The sequence below is a fragment of the Solanum tuberosum genome, unplaced genomic scaffold (genome assembly GCF_000226075.1).
Source record: "Solanum tuberosum cultivar DM 1-3 516 R44 unplaced genomic scaffold, SolTub_3.0 scf00389, whole genome shotgun sequence".
Lineage (NCBI taxonomy): Eukaryota > Viridiplantae > Streptophyta > Magnoliopsida > Solanales > Solanaceae > Solanum > Solanum tuberosum.
This window is the reverse complement of record NW_006239314.1, coordinates 550,405-559,561: the sequence shown is the minus strand read 5'-3', so window position 1 is coordinate 559,561 and position 9,157 is coordinate 550,405. Positions and strand designations below refer to the sequence as shown.

The 9,157-nt window shown below is 29.0% G+C and overlaps 1 long non-coding RNA gene across 1 annotated transcript; it reads right to left on the bottom strand.

Annotated features, from left to right (window-relative positions):
* Window positions 1-6,393: 6,393 nt before the first annotated feature.
* On the bottom strand, window positions 6,394-7,489 carry LOC107057863 (uncharacterized). Its single transcript, XR_001471599.1, has 2 exons — window positions 7,327-7,489; window positions 6,394-6,670 (listed from the first exon to the last, which is right to left on the bottom strand). It is a non-coding gene; the product is annotated as an uncharacterized lncRNA (long non-coding RNA).
* Between the last annotated feature and the right edge of the window lie 1,668 nt (window positions 7,490-9,157).

Below are 9,157 nucleotides of genomic sequence, written 5' to 3'. Positions count from 1 at the left end.
TACTAGAAGAAGTCTTCCTAGCAATGAATAGGAAGATAATGGTGTAGTAAATAGTGAAGATAATGGTCTTAGGAGTTACATAGGTTACAAGAATAATGGAGGAGTAAAGAATGAAATAAAGTTGAGGGCAACAAATGCACTAACGTGCAGATGCCAACGTTTAGAAAGCAATATGCCTTATGCCTCTGGTCATTAATTGACCCTGAGTAATTAGGCACAAATGTCATACATTTCAGCAAGGACTTAGTGTGGCAGTGGCAATGTGAATATGTAACAATTTGTATAATATTAAAATGGTCACACCAACAACAATTAATACCGAATCTCCAAAAATTGGTGTCTTTCAAAAATCTGCTAGTCTGCCAAATAATTAATGATAAATAGTAAAAGAAAAAAGAATAAGTTAAAATTTACCAATCAGAGAAGACAACACCACAACGATTTCTTTGGGTTAGGCTTTCTATTTTGTAATTTTTGTGGGAAGCATATATATCGTGTACCTGAATCCTTAAATAGATGCAATTCGATTATTTTGTAATAAGAGAAGATTGTTTAATTTTCATGTATAAAATTCTAACCATATATAAAGACCTTCTTCGTCAATGAAACTATGAAAGAGAAGTAAATTTTATTTTCATGGAAGAGAGTGTAAAAAGACATCCTTTATAAATGAATTCATCAATGAAGGAAGAGAAAATCGTTTAGTATGAACTGATGTGCTGAAGTTAAGGTTATTGAAAATCATAAAGCAGTTGCAAATTCAAAATGTTAACCGTAATGAGATCAGATATATATTTTTCTTTTCAGAAAAACCCTGTATTTTAAGTTTTTTTTTTACCTTTTATGTTTGTAATTTTTATTGTCCATAATATATATATATATATATATATATATTTTATTTTTATTTTTTCTTTTTCTTTTTGGAAAACGTGGTAAGTTATACTTTTTTAAAAGATAAAAATTTGAACTCAAAATCATGTTTTTCATTTTTTTTCCTTTTATGTTTGTAATTTTTTTTTTTGATTTTAAAATCAATCTAGTTAATTTAATACTAAATTAAGATTATTAATAATATTATAAAACTATGTGTATTAATTAAAAACAATTTTACAGTTACATCGTCATAATTTTAAAAATTGTTTTAAAATTATTTCCATTTAACTAATTAAAATTTAAATTTAATTAATTTTAATTATTTAAAAATGTGTTTTTTTGTGGTGCTGACATGTGTCACTTTTTCCTCTCCTATTATATATAGATAGATTCATTTTTTCAGAGAAAAATTCTGACCTCCAGAGGTCGGAATTTTGTTTTTCCGCTTTATTTTGCATAAAAAGTTTTCTAAAGTTTTTTTTTATTTTTTATTCTTTTTAACAATACCGACCTCCATTTGAGGTCGGTAATTTTTAGGTCGGTATTCACTATTTTTTTAGTAGCGGATGTTTTTCAAGTCACACAAAGCTATACTACACTATTCGAGTGAAACCCGAAGGTTGAAGATGAATTTTAGTAATAGTTAAAGATATACTTTACAAAGGAAAAAATTGTCTACTTTTGTAAGAGAGAAAAAATCTGAAACCTCAATCATATATAGTTAATTTGTAACCTGATCTCTTGTTTCCCAAATAATAAACGAAAAGGAAAGAAAAAGCTATAAAATATACATGAAAATAGACAACTAAGACTTTCCAAATCTAAAAAAGAATAAGAATTGAATTTCTACCACAACTACACTGTAGTAATCTGGAGTCGTGCACAAATAACACTAAAGTGACCAACACTGGAGCAATATTTTTCTACCCTCTACCCCTCCCCTCCTAAGATAGCTCCTAAACTAATTTGGTCGTCGGCAAGTCTCTTTATGTGTCCGTCATCCTACATTAACTTTGGTCATTTCTTACTTAATCCTCTTATCTTTTTCATTGGATGTCCTTAAAGAGAGAGATGCCATTTTATTCTATGTTCCGTCTATGCCTTCGATCGAATTTAAGCATTTCTAATCTTATATAACTGCACACCCTTATTTATATGTATTTTATGGCTTTCATCTAGCAAACATATTAAGCTAAGAGGCTCAATATTCACTCACATGCATGTAAGATTATCGGACTAACAATTGTACTATAAAACTTACCTTTAAATTTTATAGATATCTTCCTATTACACAATTTTACATAACCTACCTCCTATTAAGTCATCAACTGCTAAAATTCATGTGTTACATCTTCAGCTATTTGCATCAATATGCCTAGACATTCAAATTGTTTGTATTTATCTTGGCACAAAAATTTCTGTCTAATACCACTTCAACTTCATTCTTCTTAAGGGGCTAAACTTGAAGTTTGTCTGCTCCAAACAAATAATGTAGTCAGACAGGAATTTTAGGACTTACTGTGTAAGTACCAGAATATGACGGAATTCACATAGAAAGTGAATGAGCATCGTTTAAGGTAAGTTGATAGAAATGTTCTACGAAGTATATGTTGTATTGTGAAAAACATTTAGCTTCAACTCGACTCAACAAAAGACTTATCCCATGTTGCAAGTTAAGCATTCAACAATTAGCATAAGAAAGAACAATATAGAAAAGGATCAATATATATATATATAAATATATATAAAGTAATGTCGCAACCTCGGGCTAAATTCGATATTTCTATGTATAGGTCAACCACCATTCATCAAATAATTATGGATCATGAATATATAGCTGACCAACAATTTGTAAAATCGGCTCAATTGCAATGCCCTTATGTAGGTTAATTAACTGAAACTCTTGCTACATGTTTAACTTGCAACATGACGATGATACTAACACTGAAATTAGTAAATCGCTACTCCTTTAGCTTTTGCAATTAACAAAAGAATTATCAACTGAAACTAATGAGAGAATATCTCATCTCACTGAAATTCATACGAACTGTACTACCCAATTCATAATCTTAAGAAATTAAATAATTAAAAGATACTTGTGATGACATTTTCGTGTACCTCTCATATCATCCATTCCAAGCTAAATATGTGAGAAAAACATGTGCATCTTTACAAAGTTTCACCAACACAGCATGTATAAATTGGTCCCAAACTTGATTCCGCATCTGGGACAGGTAGCCTAATTAATTAGACTCTTCATCACATCAACTTATCAGAAAATTATAGAATTTATAAGTAAGCATGTACGTTAAAGGGAAGACACAATGGGAAATCGAAAAATATTGACAAAGCATTCATTACCTACACCATAAAAGTTGAAAGTGATATCCATCTAATAACTTTTCCTTCTTTTTCGTAGTACAATCTCATCTATCTCTTCTTCCTTTGCCTTGTACTTTTAAACATATAAGAAAATTACATCAACATGCATGTGGAGAAATCAGTAAGAAACAACTCAAAAGAAAATTAAAAGGGTTGATAGATAATGAAGTGCAGTAACTATACATAAATATTGCAGAAAAAATCACCAACTAAAAAGTTGATGAATTTGAGATTAAAAAAAAAAACAAAAATCACATGGATGGAAGCAGAATCATTTTACAGAACAGCCAAAATTGTGAACAATTATATGTATAGATCGGATACCTTCTGTGAGAGTAAGTAGTGAAATTGTGAACATTAATGCTCTTATCTTGTGATTTACTAACAAACTGCTCAATCATAATAATATATGTGTAATTGATCCTCATTGAACCCATGAAATTGTGAAATCAAAATTGGGCTTCAGAGACAACAACAGGGAAGAAAGTAGAAGAGTATAAAATCAGGAAAAAAATGACACGATATTGAACACGTGTTAGCTACTGAAGTAGGACAACAAAAAAACTTTTTATAATTCATCAATTTACCATACAACGTGTGTTACTTTAAGTACAACCCTTTTGTTGCTCATTCACCGTACAACATGTGTTACTTTAAGTACAACCTTTTGTTGCTGTGTTAGTCCTTCTAATTGCCATTTCTAAATAATGGTAAAATAAAAATATAATTTTCTTGTGACAGGAATGGAGGAGATTGTTGTGCTAAATTTTTTCAGGGAAGTCAAGAAAGGTGTATTTATAATCTCTCTTATTCTTTCTTTCCATAATTTATTGTGAATTTAACCTTTTGAAGACTTCATTTATTTTATTAAGATATTTCAAAGTGAATCAAGAATTTGAAACACTTGTAAGAATTATGAGGTATTCAATTTCATTTCTCAAAATGAGGCCTATATGATGGACATTCACTATTTGAAATTCAAATATTTCTTTGATATGATATGTTGAATAAAATAATAATGTGACACTTCTCTTTTATCACGATTACCATTATTTATTATTTCAATCAAATTTTTATTTATTTTTAAATATATAAAATCTGCAAAAAATAATAATATAATAATATAAAATATTTTATTTATTTCTCCTCAATGTTACTACAATCTATTACTTTTCCTCTTTCTTCATCAATACTATAATTTTACTTTTCCTTAAATTCTTAACGTGACACCTTCTATTTTTTTTTTTATATAGTTTTCTAAAATAAAAGAATTTATTTATCTATCCTCCTTATAAAATACCATAATTTATTATTATACCTTTTATTTTTACAATTTTCCAAAAATAAGATATCATATCTATCTCTCCTCCTTATTACCATAAACTATTCTTATTCCTATTAATTTTTCTATCATTCAATCTCATTTAATTTGTTGCCATAAAAATTTGTAGAAAACTGAAAGTGTTTTTTATTTTATTATTAATTAATTTTCCTGAGAACCTTCTTTTACCTTCTCTGGTATTTTTTTATTTATTAAAAAATAAAACACTTATCAAATTTTGATAGATCTCAATCACATTTACTTTTTATTAATTGAATTTACTAATTAAGCATTATAATTTCAAATTGGTTATAACCATTTTTACTTTTTCTTCCTCCCTCTCTCTCTCTCTATATATATAGTTTACCTGTAGTTTGGGTAATTTCTATTACCTTCTCTATTTCTTGATATTAATGATAGGAAATTTTATCTCTTGCAAACATTCTTTGCATTCTACTTAATAAGTTATCTTCTGTTTTAAGATTTAATTTTAATCCTTGGATTTTTCTAAATATCTCTCCATCAAAGGTAGCTTTTAAAGCGTATCCTCTGTGATCTTCTTCAGTTTCTAAGACTTGAACTGAATCTTCTCTTTCTTGGATTTCTTTACTCATTAGTTAGAATCTTCTGAACTGGTTGAGTATTCTTCATAGATTTCATTGAAGAAGTCTTCACTTTCTATTGATTTTATGGATTCAAGATCTGAATCAATTTCTACTCTGTCAATTGTTGAGATTTTCACTCTTCTTTTGTTACATTCGTAACTTTTATGGCCTTCTTCACCACAATTATAACATTTGCCTTTTTTTGCAGGTTTTGTTTTTTTAAATTCTTTTTTCTTTTTGTAATATCTTTTCCTTGGTACATAATTTTGTTTAGAATTTTTTTTCCTCTTTATTAAACCTTTTTTAAGTTTTCTTTTTTTATATGGTTTATCATTTCTTTTCCACTATCAAATATTTTATAATAATATTCTTATATATATATAATTTTCTTGTGATAGGAATGGAGGAGATTGTTGTGCTAAATTTTTTCAAGGAAGCCAATGAAGGTGTATTTGTAGTCTCTCTTATTCTTTCTTTTCATAATTTATTGTGAATTTAACCTTTTGAAGACTTCATATATTTTATTAAGATATTCCAAAGTGAACCAAGAATTTGAAACACTTGTAACTTGTAAGAATTATGAGGTATTCAGTTTCATTTCTCAAAATAAGGCAAAATGAGGCCTATATGATGGACATTCACTATTTGAAATTCAAATAATTCTTTGATATGTTATGTTGAATAAAATAATAATGTGACACTTCAATTTTCCAAAAATAAGATATCATATGTATCTCTCCTCCTTATTACCATAAACTATTCTTCTTCCCATTAATTTTTCTATCATTCAATCTCATTTAATTTGTTGCCATAAAAATTTGTAGAAAACTGGAAGTGTTTTTTATTTTATCATTAATATTATTAATTAATTTTCCTGAGAACCTTCTTTTACCTTCTCTGGTATTTTTTTTATTTATTAAAAAATAAAACACTTTTCAAATTTTGATAGATCTCAATAGCATTTATTTTTTATTAATTGAATTTACTAATTAAGCATTATAATTTCAAATTGGTTACAACCAGTTTTACCTTTTCTTCCTTTATATATATAGGGGCATGGCCCGTGCTTAGCATGGGCCTAACATAAACATAATTAGTCTATTATTCTCAATATAGGCAAAACATTGTTGGAAACTATTCACTTATATAAGTGACCAATTGCAAGTATTAACTAATTCAAGTTATGTGTTTGTTAAAATAAAAGATGTGATCTGAAAAATTAGAAAACAAAGTTTATTCATTCAAGCATCTGCAAATTATACACCATACCAAACCATCAATAAAGAAAAAGACATGAAATGTTAACACAAATTAAACAACTTCAAAAGAAAGAAAGAAAAGAAGAATAATCAAGGAGGTGAAAGAACATTAAAATTTTACAGTCTATCATTCAATTCTAGTGGTGTCACAGCTTTCACAGGGACCATCAACTCTTCAACTTTTTGTACATATTTGCTTTTCAGTGCCCATAAATTATTATCTGTCGTTCCTGCAAATTATTGGAAACAATTGATGCTAAAGATCATATACTTTGTTTTGTATTTTATTTTACCTAGTAAAAAAGTCAGTAATTGATGTACCTAATTTACTGCACTTAAGACATTGCAGCTTCTAAATCTAATAAAACAACAATGAACACTTTTAAATAAATAAATGAAAGATGGTAACCCGAGGGATGGAGTAAATGAATCATGTGAAGTAAGAAAATTGAAGTCAAAGTGAATGTGTCAATTACGTGGCCATTATATCAGATATTTGCCAATTCTAACCAAAAAGAAATTGTTAGAGAGTAAATTGGTAAAACTTTATAGAAAATGACCTTTTATTTTGTCTATCTTGCCCTTTCATGTCCTCCTTCATGTCGCTTCCCTTTTCCATTTTGTCGTCCCTCTCATCTCACTTCCTGTTTTGTTGTCCTCTCTTCCCAATACCATTTTTATCCAGTTTGATCTGGAAAACAGGTAACTGACATAGTGTACTTAATTTTGGAACAAAATCACTTGTAGAACAGTAAAGTAGGTAATAAACATGAACAATACTTAAGACTCTGAAGTCTTAGTGATAGTTAAGTAGTAGAATGAGGAAGAGATTATACAAATCAATAGAGTTCAAACAACAACATATCTTATCAGATCTTATCACTACCTCGTGGAGGTAGAGATACTCTTTCCGAAAGATCAAATCACTGGTCCCGATAGTTATTGTTGAGTAGTTAATCTGAACTGCAGCTTTAAGAAATCAAGACTAAGATAAAATCAAAATGAACTAACCACATACATCCAGGTTAACCAACACTCATTCTAATACATAAATCTCTCTAGAAGGGCAGATAGGGATTAAAAGAAATTAAGAAAATGAAATACGATGCTACATTTCTCAAGAGTTAAAAAGAGGGACAACCAATTTGAGTAGTAGATTCAGATTGATGGTGATCTACTATACAACTAAATGTTGCAACAACTCAAAATCTCAAGGAAAACAAATCAAGACATTCTTGCAAATTAAAGGCACTAATAAAATTGTGGCAGAAATTCTCGTGACTGTGTGGTTCTCTACGGAAAATCACTTCCACATGCTTGGTCTTAGCAATACGCCATGTGCACAAGGAAAAATGTATTATAACCACACATTTCTTGTTACCCATAAACATGACTTATGAGAAAATCAGTTATTAAGAGAATTCGAAGAAAAACAGGATAAGAAACTACCCTTTCATTTACTTTCTCAAACACTTAATAATGCTTCCGTTTTTTTTCAACATTATTGCAGAGTTAATTGTGGAGATCAGCAAATTCACCCATTTGACCATTATCACTTGTAGACACACTAAACTGATAAAGAGTTTTATATGAGGGGTGTATAAATGAAAACCCCTTCTTTTCATATCTATTTGAACTGATTAAACATATCGCACAACAAATAGGATCAACGTTTTCAGTAATCAAAGGAAAGAAAAAAATCTACATCAAAGGCATGTTATATAAAGTATGTGAAATAAGGATTATAGAAACGAAGGAGAAACAAAGATTGATTAGCTTACCATTCAAAGTAATTGTAGACAAACAAAGAAGAAGTGAATATTTGATCACCGCTTACCGTTCAACTCAACTGTAGACAAACGAAGAAGAAGTGATTGACCCTTAATTAGGAATCAATTGATTTTTTACTATATCTCGATAAATTTTTTAATTTATATAACTCATTTCTATATAAACAACCAAGATGCTTAGAACATACATAACATATTCAATGTGGCTTACTTCTATAAAAATCATAAATAAAATATAAAGGAAAGCTTCAAACTCTACCTAATTAGTTCATATGATCAGCAAAATCCAGAAAAACTTGAAAAAAGAAAAAAATTTGTACTCTCTTGCAGAAATAAGTTTGTCTTTTGGAAACAACCTCTCTATCTCCACGACGTAGTTGTAAGGGTCTACGTACACTCTACCTCCTCAAACCTCACTTATGGGATTACACTGGATATGTTGATGTTGTTGTTGTTGAAATAAGCACAAAAGAATGGACTCACACTAACATAGCTAAGGCAAAAGATAACTCAAACTCTGTTTTTCAAGAATCTTAAACCTCGATTCACAGCCTGGGGGGGACAAGGTTATCTGATGCCTATGCTCGTGAGAGGTAGAAAGTACCCATAAAATTAGTCGAGGTCCATGCAAGCTAGCTCAAACACCACAATTATCAAAACAAAAATATCTTAAACTTGGATAATCCTTTGTAGAATTTCTACATAATAAGCCTAAATCATTACCAGAATCCAGTAAAACTTCCGTAAAGATCAAATTCTTACGTTCATCTGCAACTAAAAATCCCGAAAATGAAGAATCAGATTACTCACATTGACAAAAGTGGGGTAAAAATAACTTGAGCTTTTCTATTCAAAACATCAACAACAACTTCTTTAATCCCAGAAAGTCTTTTAATTACCTTTAAATTCCTAGCACTATTTTTTAAA